The 23,496-nt window shown below is 56.9% G+C and overlaps 1 long non-coding RNA gene across 1 annotated transcript; it reads left to right on the top strand.

Moving 5' to 3' along the window:
* The first annotated feature begins 1,055 nt into the window (after positions 1-1,055).
* LOC140686223 (uncharacterized) lies at positions 1,056-5,458 on the top strand. Its single transcript, XR_012059888.1, has 3 exons — positions 1,056-1,430; positions 5,051-5,174; positions 5,363-5,458. It is a non-coding gene; the product is annotated as an uncharacterized lncRNA (long non-coding RNA).
* Positions 5,459-23,496: the final 18,038 nt, after the last annotated feature.

The raw sequence follows: 23,496 nt of genomic DNA, 5'->3' as shown, positions 1-23,496 counted from the left end.
ACGCCCGCCACCATCCTCCAGAACCTCTTACAAGGAGCTTCGCTGGCTGTCAGGGCAATATAAGCCATCACACCTTGGGGAGACGAGCAAATGCTGATCACAGAATCAAAGAATGGTCTTGGATGGTCACTTCTGTAAAGCTGCATCCAAACTGAGCAAAGGGACTGTCATGCTCAGCCCCTTTGTCATGTAACGCTGAGGTTATAGTAATGTTACAGCATAATGGCATGTCTTCCATTCTTTGTTGAAGTCGTGCTGTTGGGGGTGGAGGACAAGGAGGAATACAGCCCTGCTGGAGGAGGCCTGGGCTATTCCAGATGCAAGCAGGGGACCATCTATTTCCCTCTGACTCTCTAAAGGAGGTGGGATTACAAAATCATGTGAATGTCGGGGGGGCGGGGAGAGAAGAGCCTGGCAAGCAGAACCTCTCCTATGAGCAACGGAAGTGAGCATCCTTATGGCCATTTCCTGCTTTGTTTTTCCTGCTCCCCGACTCTCCCACCAGGGCTGAGCCGGGAGAGGAAGCACGGGGCAGGGCGATGGAGGCTGAGGACTGGCCCGGTTCCTCTCAGCCTTCAATGCATCTTCCCACCGTCTCCTCTCCTGGCATTGAAAATTATTTATGTTGCAAATTGCTTTTGACTCACATGACTTACTCCTCTCGCCTGCCAACAGGTCTGGGATGGGAGAGTTATTGAGCCGGCAGCTCAGACATCCAGGGGTAATGGCAGAAGGAGCACTGAGGTGGAAGTCATGAGCCTTGGGATTTGGTCCCAGCTCTGCCACTGCCCTGCCATTACCGCCCCTTCCTGGGCCTCTGGTTTCTCATCTGCAAAATGAGAGAGTTGGGTGGCCTCTGAGCGCCGAGGGTCCTGGTGGCTCTGATGTCCCTTGGGCCTGTGACCCCCAAAGAGGCACAGACAAGGTTGGCGCCAGCCTCTTCGCTGCTCCCTGACCTGAGCCTGGCAATGCTGCAGCTGCCGAGGGCTGGAGGGTGGAGAGGGCGCTCCCCAGCTCTGATCTGACAGGAAGAACTAGACAGGGCGGTGGGGCAGCCAGTCACGCTTCCTCCCTTCGTCTTTTGCTTCATGCTGATCCTTAGTGAAGCCGAGTTCCACAGACTAGGATGAAAACTAATGTCTGAGGGGGAGACGCCAGGGCAGAAAGTCCCTGGGGCTGGTCCAGGAGAGAAACACATGGCAACACCTGGAGTAACCATCCTGGCAGTGAACAGGGCCAGAGCAGGGTCAGCTCCACGGCGGGTGGACGGGGACACCTGGCCTCCAGAGAGGAACAGATTGGCCCATTGGTGATGGGGCCATGGGCTCCTGGAAGCTCAGAGCGGAGAGGGGCCCGGCAGTCCCTGCTCCAAGTCCCTCACTCTGCAGACGGAGAAGCTGGGCCCCTCAAAGACCAAAGCCGACACCAAGGTGAGTTATAGATTGTCCTCTACCTCCAGGTGGGTCTGTGTGTCCCAGCAAGGAGCAGTGCTCACAGATTCAGCCACCGTAAAGCTGGATTTATCAGCAGGAATGATGATAACACAATTCAAAATTCGGCGCCGCAGCTGTGAGGGACAGGCCGCGGGCTGCTGTTGAGTGCCACGGCCTGGCTTCTATTCTCCAGCTGTGGTTTGGGGCCTAACCCAGAGAGAAGAGGGGAGCGTCTGGGCTTCTTCCAACCCAGTGACCACCAAGTGGGGACGAAGGCTGTTGTGGTGGCAAGCTCTCTGAGGTGGCAAGAAACCTGCTAACCTCAGAAGTTTGAGTTGGCTCTGCTTTGGCAGAAAGATGGTACTTGCTCAGCCTGGCCAAACCACAGTGAGCCTCAGCTCTGGGTCTAGAGGGCAGTTTGGGGTCTGTGCACTGTCTCATGGGAGAGGACCTACGGGTGGGCAGAAGGGAGCTGGACAGTGAGGAGAGAGACTTTCCAGCAGGATCTCTCTTCCTCTGGAGCCTTCCCTTTCTCCTGGCCCAGAGATGAGTTCCAGGACAATGAGGTGCCACCTGGGTAGAATACGATGCTTGGACAGTCTAGCTTCTCGTTCGTTCCTAAAAGGAAAGCAACCAGCCTTCAGCTGTGGGTCAGCCTGGTGGCAGGCCTAAGGGGTCCTGCATACGTTTCAGTTCTCTGGGGAGAGAATGGTGACATGGGACCAAAATTAAGGGAGGAGGCGGCAGCAGGGAGAAAAGAAACCAGAGAGGACCAGAGATAAAAGAGAGAGACAGGCACAGACAAAAGGACCAGGACAAAGAAATGAAGAACGACCATAGCAGAAAGAGGGAGGGAGACAGAGAGCAGAGGAGGAGAGACACCCACACAGATAAGGAGAGAGAGAGACAAGAGCCAAAATAAGACTGGGAGAAACTGATTCAAAAATACTGGGTTGGACAAACCGGGGACAAACTGACTTGTGCCTCCTGACATGAAGCACTGAGAAGAGCGTAGCATCACTCCAGGGCATTCCTGCCACAAATGCAGCGCCTGAATCCAACCATGCAGAAGTACCAGACACATGCTCTTTGAGATGCCAAGGCTGAGGAACCCAGAGAGAACGGAGGCCCTGTCCCCGCTTAAAGGAGACTAAAAAGACATGACACCGAATGCAATTCACAATCCTGGTTTGGCTTTTGGAAAACTAAAAGCAAAAATAGAAAATAAAAAACAAAAAACCTGGCTCTAAGGAGCATCAGTGAGAAAAATCAACAAAATTTTTATACAGACTGTGGGTTAGACAATAGTATTGGGTCCAAGGTAAACGTCCTGATTTTGATAATCATACAGTAGTTACCTATGAGAGTGTCCTTGCTCTAAGGAAAAACACATTATTCTAAAGTATTTAGGCATAAAAGGACACGAGGCCTCCAGCTTACTTTCAAATAGCTCAGAAAAAAATATGGGGGAAAATATATATGTGTGTATATATATATATATAGAGAGAGAGAGAGGGAGAATAATAAGACAAATGGGGCAAACTGTAAATAATTGGTGAATCTGGAGAAAGAATAAATGGAGGTTCCTTTACTATTCTTGCAATTTTTCCGTAAGTTGGCCAAAATGCTGGGTTGAGACTTAAAAAGAGGTCCTTGGAGCCTCCCTGTCAGGGCTGGGGACAGGTGCTGCCTGGCACCGGCCTCGAGGTGGGGCGAGGCTGGGACCCAGCTCTCCAGCAGCTGAGAACACCCGGGCAGCTGGACCGCCCCTCACCGCTGACCTCAAGGGCTCTTTTCCAACTCTCCACCCCGTGACCTCGACCCAAATGAGTAGGGGTCCAGGAGGGTGGGCCCACAGTCACCAAGCCCCGCACCCAGCTCAGCCTGGGCCACTGACACCGCACAGCAGAGCCCAGCCTCACTCTGGCCTCGGGAGGAAGCAGGATGTGGCAGAAAGAGGGAGGATCAGGCAGAGGGCAGGCCCGCTGTGCCAGCCGCTCCGCACTCACCAGTTCTGTACCCTGGGACCGGCGGCTCTGTCCCCCAGAGCGCCCCAAGGCTGGTTCATCCTTACAGTTTAGGTCTCTTAAGTGCCACCTCTGGAGAGAAGCCTTCCTTGACCAATGACTCCGTTTATTACCCTGTTTTTCTTTTTGGGAACTGGAGTCCTTAGCTGAAATTTTGATTTGTTTGCTTGTCTGCTTCCCGGCTTCCCCCACAGAGTGAAAGCGCCATGACAACAAATCCGCGTCTTACTCATTGCTCCATTCTCAGGTCCTCGAACGTGGCAGGTGCACCAGAGCTAGTTGTCCAAGGAAGAGAGAAAGGAAGGGGGTGGGGGGAGGCGGTGAGGAAAGTCCCTGAGCCTCTCTGAGCCTCAGTCTCCTCACTGGTGAAACTGGAGGTGACGGTTCCTGGTAAGGTTTTCTTGGATATAGGCTTAAGGATGCCCCAGGGTGGTGGTAGCCCAGAAGGCACAGGGAGAATTTTCTATTGTCACTATGACTGTCTCAGGCCTAAGCACAGCCCACACATTCCTGCTTGGTCATTTGGTAATTAATCCAGCCACCTGCTCATTTTTCTTGCGTCTGGGGGAGGGTAAATTGGAAGGGGTGAGTTATTTTGTCGTCATTTGGTTTTTTTGTTTTTGGGTTTCTGGGTGTGTGTGTGACTGGGTTTCATTCTGCGCTCTGAGTTGGGCGCAGTGCTGGAGCTCAGGTCTCCTGGCCTCTGCGCTCAGACCTCGCAAGCCGGGAGCTCGGCGAAAAGAGGTGGGCTGACGCGCAAGGCTGGGTCCAGCTCCCAGAGACTACGTGGGTCCCAGAAACACTCATTCACGTTTTTCATGAAGAGATTTTCAAAGTAAAGCACCCCTAGACCCCAAATCGCCCTCTTCGTTTTGACCTGGGGATTCCCATCTTGACTGCAGAAACTTCTAGAAAAGAATCAAGCCTGTCAGTTCTCTGACTTGCCTCCCAGTAATGGGAGAGAGTCACGGCCAAATGAAAACAGGCAATAGACGTTGCCTGCCTAGCTAAGTTATGAGTGAAAAAGTAAGTGAATGAAGGAAAACCTCTAGAGTTTAGGCTAGTTTAGCTCATGATTTGATTTCTTCCGTGGCACATATGGGACTCTGGAAACACTGGGAAGACCCCAAACTAAGCCTGACCTTTGTCCCCCTAGAAAGCTGGCATTACACAGAACACAGCACACCAAGAAGCTTGCAGAGGTCACTGCAGCATTCCAAGTGGAGCTGGTCCCTTCCTCAATCTAATTAGGGCCCAATGAGAGAACCCTATTGAAACGCAAGCCCCAGTGAGACAGGAAGTAGCTCAAAGGGAGAGGAGAACCACTTCAGAACCACCTCCACTGAAATTTGTTTACTGCTGTCTAGCTTCCCTTGCGACACTGTTGAAAGATCTAGATACACACTGTGCATTGCAGGGAATGTCCCACACAGGCCAATTTAGCCGATCAAATCTTGGCAAGTCAGCACGTAGGGACCACATTGACATTTAAACATTAGAGGCGATCTCCTGGTCTGTTCCAACTGCCTCCCCAGCTGGCTGGAGAAATGAAATGTGCCTCCAAGTCTGGACCAGCTGGGTCTCTTGCAGGCAAGCCATCTCTTTGTGTCGTCCGTGCCTTGTGCGAAGGGTGTGGGGATTGCCACGTTGAATGGATTGCTGACAAAGGAAGAGACCAACTTGCGACCTGGAGTCCCAATTTCCCATCCTGAGGGTAAGAGTGGGCACATGGTCAGATCTATAAATAATGCTTTCAGGAGGGGCCCGTCCTGAAGCACCTCGCAGACTTGGCAGGCGTGGGCTGCTCACTCCTCTCTGCCCCAAACACAGAGCTGACCAGCTCCCTCCCTTGACCTTCGGAAGCCCACGATGCAAGAGACCCTCTTGCCTTTCTCCACCCAGCACTAAACCGGGAACGCAGAACCCTCTTCAGCCACGAGGCGATTCTCATCTCTCTACTAGCCCTGCAACCATGCAGCCGCCCAGAAATTAACTCAGGTGAGGAAGACGCCTCCTCCTGCTTTCCAATCCCCGGTTACGGTGAGGAGCCTCCACCGGCTGGCCAAGAACGTGTCCGGAATTCCAGGCCGCGGCCACGTGCTCCGTCACATCCTGCAGGGATCCCTGTGTTTCTGCCACTTCTGCCTGGCCTCCCTCACCTGCTGAACCTTTCATCTCTCACTAGTAGGGACGGTGCCTTTGTCACCATCATTCCCCCAGCCCAGTGTCTGGAAGGCCTGGATAAATATTTACTGAATGAATGAGCTATGTTTACCAGGTTACAAGTCACTGCTGCTCCTTTTCTCCCCAAGTCCCCCAGTCCAGCCTCAGGAAAGAGTAAAAATTCAGGGGATCATGCTCACCCCTTTCTGTTCCAGGCAGAGACTGTCTCAGGGTCTGTCCCCAGCTCCCCACCCAGGTCAGCATGATTTCCCACCTGCTCATAGGGTTGGGAGGTGGGGGAAGCACCTCTCTTTCTCTTTGCAAGTCTGAACAATAGTCTGTAGTGGCTGGATTCGGTCTTTGTCCTTTACTCTTCTCTCACTTACGAAAGAGATGGCTTTTGTCATAGCCTGTGAAGTATTTTGTTTTCTCTCTCCCTCTCTCATAACTTTCATCATCAGGTTAAATTTAGGAGAGATGCCAAAAGTGACACCAGCTCCTGGATAAACACCACTGCCTGGTGCCCCCATGACCTAATAATGACAATAACTCACAATTACAGATTCCTCACTGAGCCAGGCTCCACGGAAGAGCCCTTACATGCATTCTCTCTTTTAATCCTTGCAATAACCTGATGCAATACAGACTACTATTACCCCCATGAGGAAGTGGATGCTTTGAGAGGACAAGTACCTGGCCTGGGGTCACAGAGCTAGTGACTGGTGGAGCCAGGGCTTGGATCCAGGGAGTCTGGGCTCCTCACCCAGGGAGTCACGGTTCCACACTGCTGCCATCGGCAATCTCTGCACACCAAGTGTGTCTGGCCAGGATGCCCTCCTGCAGGAGCGGCAGCACAGCCACAGCCACCCACACAGCAGAGGCCCCAGCTGTAAACTGGGATGAACTCCGCAAAGGGAACCACTCCTGGGACCACAGAGTTGTCACAAGGATGGAACAGGAAGGAGCCTCTGAGAGACTCCAGGAACCACCCCTTCATTTTACAGGAAAATACAATGAGGTCTTTAGCTGGTGAAGCATCCAAGACCACAAACCTTTCTGCCTGTGGCCCCTGACTTGGGGTCCACTCTCCATGCAGACTGGATAAGAGAAGTCGGCTTGATACAAGATGCAGCCTGCTCAAGTTCTGGTTCAGACCCAAACAGCTGGGCTTGCTCCACAACTGGCTCAGCCCTCCGGAGGCCCCTAAAGTTGAACATGGCTTTAGAGTAGCCTCCAAAAGAAGTGGCTGCCGGTTACCACATCTGCTCTACAGACCTGGCAATAAACCTCCCTCTCCTCGCGCCTAAGTTTCTTTGTAGCCTCCTCTCTCCCTCAATTGAGAGCTGATGTAGGACTTTTATTCACCGTCTTTACTCCAGAGCCATTCTATTTCCATGGCTGCTCCATTAATGCTTAAATTTTGGTCACATCCTCATGAGCTGATCTGACAACCCGAAATAGCCTGAATCAGAAGCCCGAGTTGTTCAGGCAACTTGCATCCTGGCCTTTCCTGCAGCCCATAACCCCAGATGAACCTGTTATATGCTCTCAACAGAACCAAACACTTCTTCAGGGACACTTACCAAGGTTGTAAACTACATCAGGTGTGTGGCTTTCTGTTGCTGTCTCCTCCCACACCAGGCTTTAAACCCTCTGAGGTCAGAAGCCAGGTCCGTTTTATTTGTAAAAAATAACCCTAACTCAGAGCACTCGGCTTGACTAGCATGGAGAATGTGCCCAGGAAATCTTTGTTGGGTGAATAGGTAGGATGGGTGGATGGATGGATGAATGGATATTGATAGTGAGCCTCTCATTTTACCTTGGGATTTCCCCCAAGAAGGAGAGGAAGGGGGGGCAGGGAGGATGGTCCATTCTTGGAGACACAGGTTTTCTACTGCCACTACCTGCACGCTAGTGACACAAGGGACTTTGTTGGCATCTTCCTGCCTTTGGTGCAGGGCCTAGGGCAGTGCTGGGAACAGAGGTGCATCTGAGGAAGCTTCTCCATAATCATGATGGCAAAGAGGACCATAAGGACATCAACACTTATTTGGAAACTAAAGGTGTTTTGATACTTTTCTAATTGGGGCACCTACTAAATGCCAGGCACTTCCCATGTTATTTCACAGAGTCCATGGCCCTGTTGTACCGACAAGGAACCGTGAAGCCTGGAGAAATTCAGCTCCAGCAGAACTGGGCCCAGTCGTGGGTCATGCCTCTGTTTTGTCTGTTCCCATGGATCCTGGAGATGGAGGCCTTGGAGGTCATTCAGGTCATCCTCAGACCTCAGCAGGAATTCTCTCTATGATTTCGCCACCACAGTAGACCTAGGAGTCTCAGGTATCCCACCCTGCTCTCTCTACAGGGTGCTCATTGTTGACTGCTCCTCCTTTACCACTTTTAAATCCAGCTTCTCTACAGCTTCCTCCTGTTTCATCTGGGTTTGCCCTCAGGGGCAGAGCTCCAAGTGCTAGGAGCTCTGGGGGTTCCCTAGCCAGCTGGGCTGACCTCCAACCTCACTCTGCCATGGTCTGTTGAACATGACCGGTACCGTTCTCTTGGCTCCTCCACAACACCCAACCCCAACACTTTCGGAGAGGAGACAGCCTCTACCTAGCGTGGGGTGAAACAGTAACTAGTACCTTTTCCTTGTTCTTCTCCACCCCCGCCCCGCCCCCACTCCGCTCCTTTTAAACCTTTCAACCCGGCCTAGAAGGAAGGAATAAGCCAGCTATTACATGGGTTGTGGGGAGGGGCGAGGTGCTCCAAGGGCAGACAGCTCTGTTCTGCTCCCTCCCCAGGTTAACTGTGGTGGGGGAGGGGAAGCATCAGGGAACAGGGAGGGGTGGGCTGATCCGGGAGGACACCCAAGCACATCACCGACTCTGCCTGTGGGTGCTCACTGTCCTCCCCTTCCTCCCCCAAAAGCGAGACGGGGACAGGGAGGGGGCGGGGCTCGGGGAGGGCGCGCACCGGCCGCACCTCGGCCCTGCTGACTCGGCAAAGCTGGCTCCGCCGGCCCCAGCCCGGCACCGGGAGCCGCGGGGGCCGCTCCACAAAGCTGGGGAGCGGCGCCCCTCCACCTGGCGTGCCTGCTTGTCCTCCCGCGGCCCCCTGGCCTGGCGGTCGATGCCGGCGGCCGGCCATTTTCCCTCCTCGCCCCCGCGGCCGCCGCAGCGCAGCTCCGCACCCGCCGAGACCACAGGCCCGCCGCCACGCACCATCCCGCCCCGGGCTGGGGGTCAGCGGGCGCGCGGGGCAGGGACAGCTCGGCTTTGCCCACGAGGAGGTTCTTTTCGCCAGAAGCCGCGGGCTGGACGTGGGGGCACAGTGGCTTTCTTGGGGCAACCTGGTGAACTGTTCGCAAGCCTTTGAAACACGTGAGCAGGAAGGGCTTCGGGGCCACACATCCACCCTCCCACCTCGGCGGGTCTGTTCTGGCCTCTCCCGCCCGCGGTCCCCTCGAGGTCGGTCCAGCTTCGGTCCCATCGGGCAACGCTCTGGGGACCCCACGCCACAGCCACTTTCTGAAGGCTTGACACTCCATTGGGACTCAGCTTGGTGTCCCGACTTGACTGTAAGCGCCCTCAGGGTGTCTGAGACGAGGCGCACAGGGCGAGGTCTGGAAGCGGCTCTGCGCCAGGGTCGTCAGGGCCAGGCGGCTGACCTCGCGGGCCAGAGGCTACCCAGCCCTGGAGTGGATCTTTCAAGCACCAGTTTTCGCGATGGGAGGAGACTGGATGAAGAGCGGCCCGGAAGCCCCCAGAGTGCGGGCGGGTTTGTCACTTTGACGGCCACCTAATGGGCAAATCCATTCATCGCTGGGGCAGCGGAGGCTGCGGCCGAGCCGGGCTCACCCCACCCCGGGAGCCGGCCGCCCGCCGCCCGGGGAGGCTTGGGAAATGGGCGAAGTGGTCAGACTGGTTTCCGGAGCCGGGCTCGGAATCCACGCGGGCTGGCAGGCATTGGTGGGGGAGGACTGAGTCCTGCCAGCAGCGTTGGAGAGGCCAGCCCGGGATGCTTTGTTTTTCACCCTCGAAGGAGACCCCGCAGGATGGGGGTGGGGAAGACAGCAAGCGTCCGGTTGGGAAAACCCAGTGTTCAGGTGTGAACCAGCAGTCTGGCAGCTCCCTACCCCTCTGGTGCCCAGCCCCCTCCCGCCGCGGTCCTGACGTTGGCCAAAAGTACTTGGAGGAGTGAGCTCCCAGTCCACAGCGAGCCTGGGCTTTGAGCTTGGTATTTGAAAGAAATAAGGGGAGAGGTAGGGTGTGTGAAGAGTCCAGCTCTGCCAATAACCTGAATGACCTTGCACCAGTCACTCCTCTCCCAGCCTAAGTTTCCTCATCCACCACTGTTCCTTTCAGTCGGAAACTCCTGGGACTCTAGGTGGACTGGAAGATGGGGAGTCACTAAGGGGTCGGTGGAAGGGAGAGGGCTCCAGAGCCGGTGGCCATATGCTCCCTGGGGAGAGGGGGATGAGGAGTCCGGAGGAACCAAACAGCTGTTGGGGACTGTGGGCGCGCCTCGCCCCCACCCCATCCCCAGGGGCCGGGGACTTGGGGATGGGAAAATGGAGTCTTCAGGGAGAAAACGCGCTACCAAGGAGTAGCGTGGCGTACAATGCCAGGCTCCAGATTATCTCAGGGTCTCGGGGCTGCGGAAAGGCTGCCTGACCCTCCCCCTACTCCCCTAGGTCGGGAAGTCCTGTACTGGGGCATTGAGGGAAGGGGCTGAGCAAGCTGGGGGTTTGGGGCGACAGCACTACCATCCCAGAAAAATGGAGTGCCAAATCTCTGGTTTGCAGCAGCTGCTGGGCAGCTAGGGGGGTCTCGAGAGCCGCCCACGCTCCGGTCTTCTTTGAGGTTCCTGGGGAAAAACGGGGACGTGAGGTTGGCACTACGCACGGGCGGTGGGGGCTCCAGGGCTAGTGACAGCCCCCGCCACCAACCCAATCAGAAGAAAGGAACTCGAGGCTAGAAGAGTGTCCAGCTGTCGTCACCGCCGAGCCTGTGGAGACCCCCCTTCCCGCAACCAGGGTGGGCTGCGGCGAAGGCGCGGGTCCAGCCCAGCAACCGATGTGGAAAGGGGTCCCCGCTGACCCTCTGGGGCTAGGCGAGCGGCCGTAGCACGCCGAGCCCCCCTGGGTGTAGGGGGAGCACCATTCCCCCCCCCAGGAGTGGCAGGGCAAGGGCACGGGCCCTGGGGGCCCCAGGCTGCCCAGCCCGGGTGGGCTGCAGGGGCCCCCGCGGACCCAGGGCGGGCTTTGTCTGCGGCAGCTCCGCTTTGGGAAGGCGCCAGCCCGGGTACAAGATGGCGGGGAAAGGGTGGGATCGCAGGCGCTCGCCACGCGGAGCGGCCCCGCTCTGCCTGCAATGCAGCAGGGGGAGGGGCGGGGGGAGCCGGCGACACTGCACGGCTCCTGCCCCCGCTACGGCCACCGACTGACCCCCCTGCTGGTGACCCCGCACCGCTCTGTCCCCACCGCCTCTGTCTGGCGGCTGCAGCCTCCGCCTCTCTCCGCAGAGCCCCGGCCGCGGCAGCTGCAGAAAATGGCTGCCAAAGCGGCGCCAGTCGCCACGCTGCCACGGGCGGGGGACGGGCGCCGCAGCCCACTCGCAGCCCCGCTCCCTTCCCCACCAGCGGACACTCCGCCCGGGCGCCAGGACCCTCGCGGGCACAGGGGGATCTGGGACCGCAGCGGGGGGCGTGCGGGGAGGGGGAGGGGCAGTTACCTGCCGAACGGGGTGGGAAGTGACAGGGGGACAGTGCACGGAGGGCGCTATCGGTCTGTCCCCTACCCTGCATGCCCTGTGTCCTCGCGAGGTCACGAGCCCGGGTGGGGAAATGCTAATGGACTGCTGACTTAAGTGGCCGCGTGCCGCCCCCACCCACGTAAGATATCCCTGTCCTCACCCCCACCCCCACCCTGGCGTTGGAGCTGGGTTGGCCAGCCCCGACGTCCCCCTCACCGAAAAATAAAAAATAAATTGAAAAGCTGTGTGCGTGCCGACTACAAAACGACCCAAGCCCGGAACTCCCCGGAGAAGATCCGGGTGGATCCTTCGGCGCCATGAGCCGCAGCGGCGGCGGCAGTTCAGCAGGTGCCCCGAGCCCACCCTCCTCTCCGCAGGGAACAGCTCCCTGACCCCTGCCTCTGCCCAGCCAAGGGCCGCCCGCGCTGAAGAGGTGCCCGCGGCCACCCTGCAGTTCGCTGGCACCTGGGCCCAAGCACTCTCCTCTGGACGCCAGGGGAGCTCCGGGCTCTGGAGAGGGGCGTCCAGATCTAGCTGGAGAACCGGCGCGGGTGGGGCGCAGGCTCAGGACAGGGCTTGGGAGAGCACCAGGGCGAGAAGGAAGTTGCCCCCGGAGCCTCGGGGCTGGTATTGCTGGGGGAAAAAAAACGAAAAGTGCAAACAGAGGACCCGTGGGTGGGGTCGGGCTCCGGAGCCCAGACCACTTGGTGAAGTCGAGCAAGTCCATGGCCCTCTTGACTCCATCAGGGAGGAATCCGGGACGTAGCAAGCCGGGCTGGCAGAGAAGAGGTGTATCTGTAAATTGGGACTTTATTTTTCCTTATCTGCAAGTTTCTCTCTTACCCCTCCCGCCAACCGCGTTCTCAACTCCAGCGATTTCACCACTACTGGCTGGAAAATTCAAATTCAATAAATTAGAGGACAGGGACCAGAAGCCAACAGGTCAAGGAAAGGGGTTTCCAGATCTATGAGTGGCTTCTTCTTTTGGGGTTTAAGAGTAGAGAAGAAGAGGCACATTTAAGGAGAAATGTCGCTGAGCAGGGAGAACATCTGGGGGCCTCCCTTTCCCTTACACCCTCTGGGCAAAGGTATCCATGTGCCTAAGCACACAGTAACTTGGGAATGGAGATTTAATATAAATGATCTAAATGGGCGTGGGCAAGTGCGGGGCAGAGATGGGCTATGTGGGGGCACTGAGAGGCTGGACCCCGGGCATGCATAGGTTTTCCAGTGCTCAGAGGTCTTCATGGCAGAGACCCAGACAAATCCTCTGCCCCGAGGGCATCCTCAGCCCCTGCGCGGGAGGGAACTGTATTTTCTGCTAGGCAAGACACCGCAACAGCAAATCTCACCCAAGGTCCGGGAGGGGTTCGTGATGGCATCAAGGGCTGCTGCGGCCGCAGAGCTTCCTTCCGCATAAAAGGCGAGGACAAGGGGGCCGAAACTAACCCGATCCAGCAGGCAGCACCCTCTCCAATCTTGCACCCACGTTCCCTGGCAGAGACAGCTTTTGCCATCTTCCTCTGGGAGGGGCTAGGTTGGGGAATCTGAATTTGGAAAGGGAAGGAGGGCGAGGGCAGGGAAGGATGCCCAAGACCGAACAGAGGTCACGCGGGTCATCACTCCCCGTTCCCCATCCCCCACTAGAGCCAGGTCTCTTGTGCGACCCCCACCTGCGCCTAGTTCCTGGCATAGGCTTCCCAGTAGGGGGCATCGCTCCTCGCCTCGGCTAGGCGGCGGCCCTAGAGGCAAGCTCGGTCACAGGCAAAGTCCCAGGGCGCTAGAGTACTCATTGTCTTAGTTCTCCTCTTTGGATCCCCTAGGGACAAGAGCAAGTCCCCAAGGGGATGGCTCTAGCCGCCGCGGCGTCGCTAGAAGGACACGCGCTTCGGAACGGGCTACCGCTCCGGAAGGGTCAGCCAGACACCTGTGCCTGCGTGCGCGTGCGCGCGCCTCTGTGAGCGAGGGAGGGGGCCAGGGGAGCCCCAAGAACCGGGGTGCATTGACTGCCTGAGTTTGAGGCTAATCGGAGCCTTATCCCCATGGGAATAGCGACGTCTTCTCCCTCACCGGGCTCCAGTCCAGCGGGTGGGCCCAGCGCTGAGCACCTGACCTACATCCCGCAACCACCACTGCATTGCATTCTGCCTGGAAACCCGAGGGTGGCTCTTTCGGTGCATTTTTTTTCTCCCGCACGCAGCATTCCCTTCACAACAATTGGCAGGTTTTTAAAGTAACCTTTAAATGGGACATCGATTTATCATTATTATGATTATATTTGGAAATTCAACCCGAAGGGACACCCTGGGAGATGATCATTTGGTGGTACCTAGGGCTGTTTATGGTTTAGCACATCCCTAGCCCCGCAAGTACATTTCTTCGGCAGCTAATTGCTCGATTACCTTTGGGGCGTGGGAGGTGAGCGTGTGTGTGTTGGGAGTGGAGAGCCTCGGACTGTTCCCAGAGCCCTGTGCGTGCACTCGGTGGACCTGATGCTGTGGCGGCAACTGCAGCAGCGATGCACACCTCCTCCCCCTTTAGCTCCCCTCCCGCATCCGGGCCTTCCCGCTCCTCCGCCACGGTTCGCCGGGGTTTGGGGAGGGGGTGCGTGGGGTGGAAATGGGAGCGTGCGCGGAGGCGGCGAGGACAGGCCGTGCGGAAGGAAAATAATGACAACGAGGCCGAGGGGGAGGGGGACGACCGCGGGAAGAAAACTTAGGGAGAGGGTGCGGGCAAAAATGCGGGTAGCCAAGGAGAGGGGTGCGGAGGCGAGAGGCGGGGATGCCGCGGGAGAAAGAAAGGGAGGGGGCGGGGAGCGGGCGGGGGCGGCTGGCTCGTTTCCACTCGTGAGAGCCGGTTGCCGAGAGACGCGCGGGCCAATGAGCTTGCACCAGCTCAGCCCGGCGCCCGTCGCGTGCCCTTATATGGTGCGGCCGCTCGGCGGGCGCTCGCGCACATCGCCATATAAGGGCAGGAACCTAAATACAGGCTATACCTTGTTCTCCGCTCGCCCGGCCGCGGCCCGGCGGATCGATGAGCGCGCCACCGAGCGGGCTGCGGCGCGCGGGCCCCGGGAGCCGGCGGGGAGGGGGCCGCGGCGGCAGCGCGGTCGCGCGGCCCGGCCAGATGTGGCCGGCGCAATGGCAGCCCAGGCCAGCTGTGGCGCTCGGAAGGTGTCATCTGCTGCCGCCAGGCCCCTGCTCCTTCCCTCACACTCCTCCCCTTACTGTTTCCGAGGTGCAAATGCAAATGAACCGGGATTGAAATCTAATTGCTTTTGTTAAAAAAAAAAAAAGAAAGAAAGAAAATGTGAGCGAGTCTATGTTGAGTCTGAGCAGAGGCCCAGGATCCGGAGAAACGTAGCCTTAGCCAATCGCCTGGTTGGTGGGGGAAGGGGAAGAAAGAGACCTGGACTGTGATTTGGGGGTTTAGGGTCCTTTCAGCTGTCTCCCGAAGCCTGACCCATCGTGCCGTCAGCTGAGATCCGCGCACCATTTCTCCTCTTCCTGGGCGCCAGACCTGCCTGAGGTCCCAGGCCCGGGCTCATGAAGCGGGAGCTACGCGTGGCCCGGGCGGTGAGGAGGCCTGGAGTGGTGGCGGCGAGGACCCACCGGCTCGGTACCCGGGAGGGTTCGGGCAGCCTGGAGCCAGCCGGGCGGTGGGAAGGAGAGGTGAGAGGAGTCGCTGTCACACCTCTCTCTTCTGTATCTGCCCTGTTCCACAGTGACAGGCCCAGTGGGTCAATGCCCAGCACGCGATTGGGCCCAAGGAGGCCGGATCAGACAGCTGTGACGAGGAGTAGCTGCATGGGGTCTCTTTAAGAGGAGAGGTTGGCCAGGGTGGAGCCTCAGGACAACTCATCAGCCTTGGCCATTTCAGGGTCCTGGCCATCTCAGGGTCCTGCGTATGCTGGTGACGCCAAAGTCCTGTATCCAGCAGATTACACTGCTTGCCTTCTCCCTTCCCACTTCTTTCGGGTTTCCTGGCCCACTGGGAGAAGAGTTTTGGCCTTTTCCAGGCAGGACGTCCTGACTCAGGAGTGGCCCCTGGCCAGGACATCTGGCAACCAGGGAGGGGTCTCAGGCTGGGACCAGTGGTGTGCTGACACGACACTTAACACCAGCCAGGCAGGTCAGACAGCATGGCTTTGCTGGTGAATGTTGTTGGAGACCCCACGGAGCCCACCTATCGCTCCCTGTGTTCTGGGCTGAGGCCTTTTCTTCCCACCATTTGCAGTAGGCAAGAAAGAGAAGCCTATGCATTTGGACTAGTGGCCCCCAGAGTCTGAGAGAACCGTCCCCCATCACACACTCCACTGGTGTCTCAGGTGTCCTTCTCCTGGCAGTTTGGACTGAGGTTGTGTCGACCTTGCCTTGGCTTTCCCACTGCCTGAAGATGCCACAGAGAGAGCCTCTTCCCTCTAAGGAGGCTATTTCCAGTAGCATGATGCCACCTATAGAATGTACCTGGAATTAGTCCGAGCTGCGGCGATGCCTCCAGCAGCGTGGCGCTGGCGCAGGAGCTGGAGGCAAGATAATGCCCTAAGTTGTCCCAGACTGAGGTTGGGACAAGAGAGGTGGTCTGGTCACCCAGCGTTTCCTCTGGGACCCTTCCTCTTGCCTTCCTGGTTCCCCTAGGTGTTTGGTAGCTCTGTGCTTGGCATCACTGGGGAAACAGACCAGTGCCTGGCACAGCTGGGACAGGAATTCACTGCTCTCACTAGGAGTCCTTGTGACTTCGGGGCAGTCACAAACTCCAGGGTTGTGTGCTGGCTGAGGCAATGCATCAGTGGTCAGCCGCCAATGGTTACCAAGTATTTTCTGAAGGTTTTGGAATCCAAATAAGCCTGCCTGAACAACCCCAAATGTATGGAATGTGGAAACTAGACAGGTTACTCCAAGGCTGCCTGCTCCAAACTACACAGGAGAAACTAAAGTCTAGAAGTTAAAGAAAAAAAAAAAAAGAAAGGACTTATTCAAGGCAACTCAGCCAGCCAGGGGTGGAGCAAGCACAGATCGGGACCCAAATCTTTCATTACCAATCCACTGCTTTTGGGATTATGCAGGCATGTCTCAGTGGCAGCCCGGGACACTGGCTTCCCTGTAAGCGTGGCTTGGTGGCCCTGGAACCCTGGAGCTGGTACGTGGAGACCCAAGGTAGCTACCTGACTAGCTCTACCAGTGCTCTGGAACTGACAGCCAGTCACTTTCCTGGGCAGCTGGCGAGGGAGGCGAGGTGGGGTCAGAGGCAGGAGAACTCTGTCGGACTCTGGCCCAGGGCTGCCAGGCTTCTGTTCTGGCCAGTCTGGGAAGTCCAAGAGCCAGTGACCCCAGCTGCACCCCAGTTGGCTCTCTCATGCCAAACCCCAAGACTTGGAGCAACAGTGGGGCATGTCTAGCTTCCTGCCCAGAACTGTACCGGCACCTCCTTTTAGGTACCTCAACTCCTGGGCACCTTAGCCCTGCAGCTTAATTTGGTCACCAGCAAGTTACTAAGCCCCTCTGAGCCTGTTTCCCCATCTTTAAATGTGGTTAATAAAGTCTCCCTCTAAAGGCTGTGATGAACAATAGAAGTGACTAGTTTGGGTAACATCTAGTCAGAGTTTGGCATGGAGCAGCCCTTGCCCAGTGAATGGTAGCTACATCTATCCACTCGCACCACTCCTGCACAACCTCTTGTGCCTAGCTGGGCACAAGACTCCGGGGTATAAGTGACCATAAAACATCATGCACATTTGAGCCCATGTAGAAACAGGACTCCCAAGCACTCCCCAGCACGCTCCCTGGGGCAGCTGGTTGGTAGGTGTCAGCTCCAGCCTCCTCCCTCCCTTGCATAAATTCCTCCAGTCCAGTGAGCACTCTCCAGGTCTGCCTGGCTCCACCCTCTGCCCTGTCCCACCGCCCTGGACCCAGCAGTTTCTCCCTTGGCTGACTTCCCTGAGCATCCCTGGAAGCTCCAGTGTAGACAGCCCCAGGATTTTTCCCTCTGGAGAGAAGTTCCTGAACCCACAGAAACTGGAAGAAGCACTGCTTTACTCGAGGAAATTGAGCCTGGGACCTCTTTCCCCATTTTGGAAAAACGCCACTGGTATGTGGGTGTGGGTTTCCAGGGATTCAAAGTACTCTCCATGTGGGTCTATTACAGGTACCTGTCATAGCAACAAAATGGGAAAGAACCTGCCCATCTGGCAGGTTGGAATACTGATATTCCAGAGGAGAGAGGAGCTTGATCTTGCCATGCAAGTGCTGAAGGTGCTTGCCTGGATTCCTCTGAGCTGGGGACCCGGATTGGCAGTGCTGAGAGTCTCAGCTGGAGGGGGCACTGGGGTAAGCCTAGAGGCTCTGAGTATCAAGGGTGGGGGCGGGGAGGCTCTGTCTAAGGCTCCAAGTCATCTCCCCCAAGCCACCTCTCCTCCATTTCTATTCCCATCTTACCTTCTTCCCCCTCCGCACAATTGCCCCTGGCACACCTTCACCCTCGGACTCGAATCCTCGCAGCTGCTGCGGCGTCACCACCCGCCCCCTTCTGGGTGCCCCAAGCGCCTTTAAAGCGCAGCTGGACCGCTGAGATCCCCGCGCCCACTGCGCTCACCCTCTTCATTTCAACTGGACACGTCCGCGCGGACCCGACTAGTGAAAAAAGTGAGGGGTGAACTTTTCGCCAAACCAGACTCGGGGATTTGCTCTTTGAAGTTTCTGACTCTTGGGAGAAAAGCTCACCATCCCGCTGCCTCGCACTGAGGCCTGCAGTGGCAACTCGGAGCCTGAAGCCTGGCTCCCCGCGCCCCCGGCGCCCTTCCAGCAGGGTGGGCAGCGCCTTTTCCCGCGGGGACTGCTCTTTGTTCCCGGCCAGTTGAGCCCGAGTTGGCTTCGGCTCCGGGGCAAAGGAAGTCATTGGTACGGACCTTGCAGGCTGAATGGCGTCCCACTCAGGACAAGAGGCTGCTCGCGGGGCTCGGGAGGTCGGACCTCTACCCTAAGCTTGGGGCGAGGGCGGCAGTGGGGAGGACAGTTCTGGGACCCACGGCCCCGGGGGCTGCTGGAACACCCAGGCGGGAGAACGAGGTCAGCTAGAGACCTTCTCCTTCAGATTTAAGAGATTTCGGAAGCAGCAGAACTGGCAATGCCCTGCAAGTCTCTCGCCTGGCTCCCTTCTCTACTGTTCATTGGATGTCCCACCTACTCTCCCGAAGAGAGAAACTGAAGTTGAAACCTGGAGCTGTGACTGGGAGGCCTGGAATCGCAGCTCCCTGCGTTTCCTAGCTAGGAAAAGACTTGGGGGCATCTAGATACTCTAATATTCCAGGGGTGCCCTTCCCCAAGGGCGCCCCCTGCCCCAGAGGTCATGATATCACACCCACCGCCAGGAAGAAGATAATACCTCTGGGGTTGTGCTGGGCCACCCGGGGAGGTGTAAAGAAGACAGAATGGAGACTCCGTCCAAAAGGCAGCGGGCAATGAACACAGAGGAAAGAAGAGGGAGATGCAGGAAGGACTGGCTCCCTCTCCCAACGCAGCAGCCCCGACATCGCGACACTCTCACCGCCCCCGCGGTCTCTTGGCGCCTCCTCCCTTTCCGTGGAAACAGCTAATCCTTCGACGGTGGGGCTAATCCTCCTCCCATTTTCCCTCTTACTTGTCCACTTCACTCTGCAGGTCGCTCCACCCTCAGCAATTCCTAATCCGGCTTTCCCCTGCAGCCCTGATTTTAAAAGGAACTTAAGAATTATTTTAAAAGAAGTGACCGCGACGGTGGCTTCTTGGTGGCAAGCCTGAGCTGCCGCCACCTCCTTAATTAAACATAAAACTTCCATCTTTTTGGAAAAGACAGGGAGTTCTTGTCCGCAACGGGATGCGGAGAAGCCGCGGGTAGTTCTCCCACTCTTTGGCAGTGTACTCACTCTGTACTGTTTACTGGGGGAGGGGAGACTGTGGCCTTGGAGGGGACAAATTCTGCTGCAAAAATCCTCTGGAGCCCAGAATAGCCCTGAAAGTAGCCCCGCGATTACAATTCTGGTCCAAATTCATTTACCATATTTATTTGTGGATTTCTCCCTCCCACTCCTCTTCATATTAAAAAAAGATCAAAAAAGATTTTTTAATGTATAAAAGATGTTTCCTCCCCATAGTGCCCTCATCACCACCCACACACTCTTTTTCTGCTTTGAATCCAAGGACTTCTGCTGCCCCAGTCCTCACCGCAGCTATCCCAGAGCAAGGAAGTGCTTCCTCCTGATCTGACCAAAGTGTGGGGAACTGAGCCCTAGAGCGGCCAGACAGGAGACTCAGAGCACTGACTGGCCAGATACTTCCTTAGTCCTGATCGGGTCGCCGGTCTACCTTCTCCCCACCCTGTGCTACCTTTGGCTTCCAGATACCCCCAGCCACAGTCTATGCTGTCCTTGTTTCCTGGGCCACCGAACCTCTCACGATGGTTGGGGTGATAGATAGTGTCTTCCAGGACTCTCGTGGTGGCTCAGCCCTTCACCCGTTTGGCCAAAAAGTAGCTGAACTCCAAGGGTGAAACTAGAAAAATAACAAACTCAGCGTGAACATCACATTTCCACTACTTTAAACTTCATCTCTCCCTGGTCCTGGTCAAGAACCCTACACTCTCAGCAAAATCAGTTTTTCTTGCCGTAAGCCTCTGTTTTCAGGATCTCAAGGACTAGCTGAAGAAAAGAAAATTAATTTTGCCTCTGATTGCTGTGTTATTCTAGACAAGCCATTATTATGTAAATGAGGGAGTGCGGCTTTCAAGATGAATAAGAACGGTGCTGGGTAGCGGCGCAGGACAGCCCCAGATGTTTGCATAATTACTCCTGCCCCAACTTCAAGAGTGCAAAATGTCAAGGGAGGAAGTTGTGCGGGTAAATACGGTACCGCGTTCCCTGAATTTGATTTCCTAGAGAAGGGAGGGGAAGCCGATCTGAGGCTTTCATCTGGAGCGAGAGAAGGCGTCCGGACTCTGGCGAGGATGTCCCGGCCCGAGTGGCCATCGGCGCCCTCCCCTTGCGGGGGTGAGCCACCCGGCGTCAGAGGATGGCCGGAGAGACCTGGGTCTCGCCCGGACAGTGAGGCGCTTGCGCGGGGACGGAGCTGCTGCTGGCCGCGCGCTTTCCGGCAGCCCCGGAACCGGCAACACGGCTTCTGGGCGTGCGCGGAGCTGGCGCGCTCTGGTCGCGCAGCCTCGACGCCCAGCCTGGCCTGGTCGGGCCCCCGACAGCGCCCCCTCCTGGGACTAAGTCTTGGGGCGCACAGCGGAAACTCCGTCCCGGGGGCTACCAGGAAAGGCACTGATCAGAGCGGAGGACGCCGAGGTTCCACCAAGGTCCATCAAAAGCAAGAAGGCCAGACCCTCCTGGGCACCGTCGCGGTTTCTCCGTCAGATCCCAAACGGCTGCCCCTAGGGTTTCCCGTCCACCCCGCGGAGGCGAACGCGGAGGCCGACGCCTTGGCCCCCAGAAGTTCTTCCGGAGCCCACAGTCTCGTGCTCCCTCCCTTCCTTCCCCCCCACCCCAACTTGTGCCTCGTCGAATGACCTGGCAGGCCCCTGCACTCAGTTTTTCTGACCTCTAAAAGGGGAGACTGGACTTTGACTCTTTTCAGCGTGAACAACCTTGTGAGGAAGTGGCACTGGCTGAGGGACCTTCAGTTTGGAACTAACTTGAGGAACCTGGAGTCCTAGCAAAATGTCACTTCAATTCCTTCCGCTTGAGGGCGGGATAGGAAGTGAGAAAGGATGTGAAGCACCTGAGTCCGAGGCGTCCCTGCAGCTTCCCTGGGGCGGGAGAGAGCTTGAGGGGATGGAGAGGACAGTGCGGCGACCAGCCGGCCACCAAGGCTGGCGGAGATCGTGTTCTAGGGAGCCCAGGGAGCCAAGTGACCTCCCTTAGGTTCTGGGGCCACCGATCCCCGCCCTACCCCTAGCCTTGCTCTGTGTCTTCCCTTGGGAGGTGCGTGCTCCCTACCTTCCCGATGGGTAGGGTCACAAGAGGCGAGGGGGCACATAAGGACCCTGCCAAGTCATTGTGAGTCCAAGGCCAAGGCTCTCTCCGTGCCGACAGAATCCGGGGTCAAACTGTCCACCTGTGGCATCTTGAATCATAGATTCAAATCAGTGTGTGGATCCCTCGAGCCAACGCCAAAGCAGCAGCAAAGTCCGCACACCCTGGGCATCTCGGGGCCAAGGGGACTTCTGATTAGACCCTTGTCTTGGATGGGGCTCAGAGGCCATGACCCCTAGGTCATCCACTTGTCTCAGGCTGCTCAGCCCTCACTCCCCGCCACCCTCCTCACTTCTCTCAGTCACGCCCTGATGTGTTTAGGCCGTCGGGTCTGAGCCCCTTCTCCAGGGGCGACTGGAACCGAACACACAAACCCACCCGGTCTCGGATCCATTTCATCCTGCCGGACAGGTACGGAGGTGTAGCGGCTCGGGTCTCCCACACACCTTGGAGCCATCTTCCATTGCACCCTGCCAGCCGAGGGTGCCTCCTGGCTCCCGGAGCTGGATTTCGCAGGCAACACCAGGTGGGCTTCTCCGAGAGGGTTTGGGGGGTCCACCTCGCTGCGCGCGTGCGCGCATGCGTGCCGGCTTCAGCGCTGTGCGCGTGCTCCTGCCGTACCGCACAGGCAGGGAGCCGGGCCTCCGGGCTGCAGGGGCCGCGGTTGCGTTTTGGCGGTAAGCCTGCCTGGTGGGATGCATCCGGAGGCAGGCGCCCTAAGCGTTGAGTCTAGATTGTGTCTGAGGGGCACAGTTCTCCTGTGAGGGTCGGTGAGCACCCAGTGGCTCCCTCTTTGTGGGTACCCCTCATGGGAAGTAGAGACAGCTCGGGCTGACGCTGGGTTCCACAGGGAAAGTCACCCAATCCAGACCTACCAGGTCCAGTTAGCTTGACCTGGTCCCAGAACACTTAAAAGTGAAAAATATAACAGTAATAATTAGCATTTATTGAGCATTTGCCTGTGCCTGACAGTGTGATGGTGCTTACATGACATCTCACTGAATCTGTCCATGCACCCTGTGAGGTAAGCATGTTCGTATTTCTTTTTAACTAATGGTTATGCAAGCTGAAGCATAGAGTGGTTAAGTAACTTGCACACACACAGCTAATAAGTGGATTTGAACCACTGGCCTTAGAGCCCACAGTTAAAGCCACTGTGCTCTGTGATGAAGGACAAATAATCTTCCACCAACATCCAGCCTCCAATTGGGTCGACTGGGCTCCTAGAACTCCTCCCTACCTCTCTTATTCCAGTCTCATCTTTTTAAACAATGGCCCAGTATCTGCTTAGCAGGACCAAGTTACTGATTCTGGCAACGAGATGACTATCTTCCTCTATGGCCAGTTCCAGGAGGCTCCATTGGCACTTTCTTACCCTGTATTCTTTCCGTAAGCCCTGGAGAAACTGCAATGTTCAGAAGGGCCAAAGCCCCTGCAGTAGACTATTAGAGAGCCTTGGGCTTTGTACTTAAGGCAGAACCCCTCCTATGTGCCCCTGGGCAAGTTACTTGGCTTCATTGTGCCTCAAGTTTCCTCATCTATAAAATGGGGATAATAGAATTGATCTTACCTAGTTGTTGTGACTGTTAAGTGGGATACTGTAGGTGCCCAATAACAATTGCTCAATAGATGTTGCTTGGCCCTGAGGGGTCTCTATTCCACCTGTGACTTCAGGTAGCTGAAGTCAAAGGTTATATGGCTTCTGGAGTGTGTGTAGGCTTGTGGGAAATGACTGTAGCATAGTCAGCCCCTTATACTTTGCAGCATGTTCTAGTGCTTATCTGATATCGATGGTCTGCAAGCCTACTTGGGAGGAGAAAGTGGGACAGGAGAGGTGGGAATTTCTTGCTTCCAAGAAGGAGTAGAGCCTGGAATCCAGGCCAGAAACCTCCGCAGCCTCACCTCCAGTCTCTGGCCATCCTGTCCCGGCCGGGTCTTTGGGACTCTGCAGGCTGTTGGGTCACCCCGCCCTTCCCCCCATTAGCAGGCAAACAGGGTCCCTGAGGCGTTGGGCTCTGGCCCAGGCTTGGGGCAGGCAGAGCCAGAGGACGCCCGCCGGGCTCCACAGTGGCCGGAGGTAAGCCACAGGTTGCGACCACCGCACACGCAGCCAC

Source organism: Vicugna pacos, chromosome 16 (genome assembly GCF_048564905.1).
Source record: "Vicugna pacos chromosome 16, VicPac4, whole genome shotgun sequence".
Taxonomy (NCBI): Eukaryota; Metazoa; Chordata; class Mammalia; order Artiodactyla; family Camelidae; genus Vicugna; species Vicugna pacos.
This window is presented reverse-complemented; position numbering and strand designations above follow the sequence as displayed.